This window comes from Zea mays, chromosome 2 (genome assembly GCF_902167145.1).
Source record: "Zea mays cultivar B73 chromosome 2, Zm-B73-REFERENCE-NAM-5.0, whole genome shotgun sequence".
NCBI classification, from domain to species: Eukaryota; Viridiplantae; Streptophyta; class Magnoliopsida; order Poales; family Poaceae; genus Zea; species Zea mays.
The window spans coordinates 4,528,987-4,533,269 of record NC_050097.1 but is presented as its reverse complement, the minus strand read 5'-3'; positions in this window follow the sequence as shown (position 1 = coordinate 4,533,269).

Below are 4,283 nucleotides of genomic sequence, written 5' to 3'. Positions count from 1 at the left end.
TTTCTGAGATCCTGCAGGCTCCATCGTCGATTGGCCCCTCAGCACAGCCGGCGGCCGGCTTCTTTTTCCGGGCCGGGGAAGATGGTAGCTAGGATAGCATCATCTGCCTATGTTATCTCCTGGACACTGTGCGCCCGGCGCTGCCGTGCGTGCATGCATGGTGGGCCGAGATAGCTGCGCGCGCGGCGTAGACACACCACATGCGCCACTGCCACGTCCGGTCCCAGTACCTCCATTGGCGGCCGGCGGCGTGTCGCCATGGCGCTAGCTCGTCCAATCTCCATACATCATGCATGCATGCACACAGCTAGCTACAGCCTACAGATTACATGAACATTGCTCTTCAGAGGCGCGCATGCAGCAGCGGCGTTTTATTAGCCTTTCTCGTGTCGTGCTATATATAATATATATAGTGCCCACGCCCCTGCAGGCTCGATCGGCTTGAGATCGAGGATCGTCGCGAGATATGCGCGCTAGCGCCTAGCTGTGCCAAGTTGGTGATCGGCACTATGCAGATGCGGTGGCTCACAGTCACAGCCTCGCGCTCATGCATGCAGGCTATAGCACTACTAGCTGTGTCGTATCCCGCCCGCCGGCAGGGGGAGAGAGGGGACGGCGTAACGTGCGCGTGCAGGCCCTGGTTGACGACGACGGTACGTGCGCGTACTGCATGGTGCATGCAGCAACATGGCTGGGGTACGTCTGCGTTCGATAAGACTTACTGTTAAATGCCATACATAATTACATATATATGGCGACCTAATAACCTGCGGTGTTTCAATTCATGGAGCCAGCTAACCTGTTGAAATATAATTCGAAGCTTTTGCCTTCCCTTTCCCATACGCACTGCACTCCTCGATGAACCAATGCCCTGCTCCGTTTCAGTTTTTTTGGTGATGTTCAGCGGCAGCCAGTAGTTGTTCTGGCTATGACATATATTGTTCAGACAACGAACAGATATCTCTCCTCTACTAGCTACCCTTGCTGTCGCGCCGTATTCTCAGCTAGATCTTCTGGCAAAACGACCGCTTCTGTGCGCTTGATTGTTCACATGCACATGCTTGTACCCGTGAAAGCGAGTAAAAGAGTGAGAGTACTGGATCATCGATCGGGGGTCCCCGGCCCCCTACCCTACCCTACCTTGCTCAAAAGCTGCCCGGCCGAACAAATTATTGGAATGGCGCAGGACGAACAAGGCGTCCTTGTTCATGCATGCCAAAAGCTCCGTCTACACATGCATGCATGCATGGCAGCGCATCAGATTCAGAATTCAGACCCACAAAAGCTCATCAAAACTCGATCGGCGTCCGATCGAGCTACGAGGCGTGATGGGCCGATTTCCCCCCAGTCTGCATGATAGAGATTTTGTGGACCTCTTCCTTAAGCCAACTGACCGTCGATACTGTGTTGCCCTGACTTTTGCTTCACCAGCAGGAGGCTCGGAAAGAGCAGCAGCTAGCAGGGTGCAGGTTCATGCACGTGGTTTGGCTCTCTGAAACCAGCTGAGCTCAATGGTAGCTAACCTGCATGCAGATAGGGTTTCGGTGGCTGCACTGTGTTATATGCACATATATTTGTCCCAATCAGATTTTGGTTGCTAGAGTTTGTCTTATGCGGGAACTATATACATCACAAAAGGGGGCACTTGCCAATAACAGTGCAAAACAATCACGCTAGATGGCCTGCAGCGTTATGCATTTTTTCTTTCATTAGTGGTGGCGTGATCAGTGTGATCATCTCTGGTCAGTCAATTTGTAGAGACGACCATTTTGCGTTATATATATATATATAAGATACGCCGACGAGAGCTTTTGAAGCCCGATAAACCATGCATGCTCCTAGGAGGGACCTGCCACAAAGAAGGTGACAATAGACTGCCCTAGGTCGTCGAATGGCCTGACCGTCTCTACAACCTTGTGCTCACTGTCGCAATGAAATAGACGACAGCGAAAAACAAATTAAAAGACAAAAACTAAAATGAGAGAAATAATATAGTAGTTCTTTTTTTTTTGCGATCACGATTATTGAAGATTAGTGCTAGCTTTCATCCTAGGTCATCAATACCGGTTTATTTACAACCAGTACTGAATTAAACTTCAGTATCACACCACCATGGAAGTCATTAGTATCGATTGGTGTGTTCAATCGGTACAAATATTATGTTATTAGTATCGGCCGAAGGCACTAACCGGTACTAGTCTTATTATTCTTATTGTTATTGACCGGTGTTTTCAACCAGTACTAATTATTTAACGTTAAGAGCGTGACAATTAAAAGGTTAGAAAAAACTGCAGTGTAGGTTAGAGGACCGTAAAACTTTGTTATACCCAGATTGTAAAGAGAGACACAACAAGTTGTGCAACACATTAGAATTATTGAAGTGGAAGGCAACTAGTATCAATAATAAGAGTTTCAATAAGACACTAAAACTCATAAAGAAGTTATTTTCATAGAGGAACAAAATGTCAGCATCAACATATGAAGCCAAATTAAACCTATTTACGTTCGTAAACATTCCTCCTCTCCTTCCGTGCACATATATCTAGATAAAATGAATGTACAAACACTATAGACAATTTTAACATTCCCATAACTTGGTAGATCCAAACAACATCTATAATCAACCAGTTAATTATGATCATAAGCTACTAATGAGTTAACTATTAGATATTAATGGATCCAAACATACTCATATATTGCTTTCTCTAGCATGCATGCAATAGTTTGCATTTAAACTCCCTTGGAGGGAAGGAGATGAAATACCATGGCCACAAGCAATTAAAGTGGGTAGCATCAGCAATTATTTCAAAACGGACTCACAAGACCATACACAAACATGTAGTGAAATAAAGAGAGTTCATTATGTTATCGTCTTATTAGATCCAAAAGTGGTATTTAAACTCTGAATGCAAGTAACCCAGAGAAATAGCTAAGAGTTGTACTGCAGAACTCACACAAGTTGGGATGTTGGAGGCATCCTAGGTTGCCAAAGTCATCGAGGTTGTCTTGGCGCACCATGACATTGTCTGTGATTATGCCACTTGGGTCGATTAATGGAGGAGTTAATGGCTAGATTGATAGAGTGTAATGGATCTATAACATACAAAGTAATGGGTTTATGTTATAGTGATTACTCCATCTTTTAATCTTCCTATGAATCTGCTATTATATCTAACTCTCATAGCACAAATGAGAGAACACAACAACTCAATAATCTTTCACCTTTTGGTTGAGTTGCATTTGAATCTCACCGCACAGGAGAAACGTAAATTCCTGACCTGCCACGAGACTTAGGGCCCATTTGGAACACATGGTAAAAAACATAGAAATAGGGAAACATAGTAATTGAGGTGTTAGATTCCTTAAATCCTTTGGAAACTGGAAACACGGGAATCTAGATGGGAAGCCCTTTGGTAACACCATAGGAAAGGAATCAACACTGTTTATCCATTCGCTCGAGGAAATTTTCCATGAGCTCTGAGCTCTTTTTTTACTTTCCTATGGAATTGAACTACAGGATTGAACCAAAGCACTCTTTTTTTTACTTTCCTATGGAATTGAACTACGGGATTGAACCAAAGCACGAGACAGGAAAAAATCCATAGGAACATGAATCCTCAAAAAATCCTATGTCTACCCTAGGGGTGGCAATGAGTACGGGTATAGTAAATAACCGCGGATAATTATCCATTGGATATGGGTATGGTGGAATTTGGTATCCGCGTGTACGGCTATGGATGTAATAAGGTATCCGCGGATATTTTTTTCGCGTGTATAGATATCCAGTATCCATACCCGTTACCCAATGGATATCTGACGTGTGGGCCATCCAGATTTAATATATTATCCTAAATTCTAATTTTCCAATTTTTATCTATGACATGTTGATTGGTGATGAAATTATCATTTGATGATGATGGAATGATAATTGTTTTTGAAATGTGATAAAATTATTGTTTGATGTTGAATGCTAAAATTGTAGTGGGCAGGCGGGTAACGGGTATCCACCGGATAGCGGATACCCGGCGGGTACGGGTATGGGTAGAGATCCATAGCCACGAATGTTTATGGGTATGGGTTGAGTTTTGTCTCGCGAGTATGGATTCACGAACTATATATCCGCGTACTACCCACCCAATTGCCATCCCTAGTCTACCCTTCGGTCCAAAGAGGCCCCTTAAGCTAGGGCTAGTTTGAATCCTTTTCGGGATTTCCGAAGATTGAGTGAGAAATTAGCTCATGTTCCCTTCAAACCCTAAGAATCACGGAGGGGATTTAAGTTT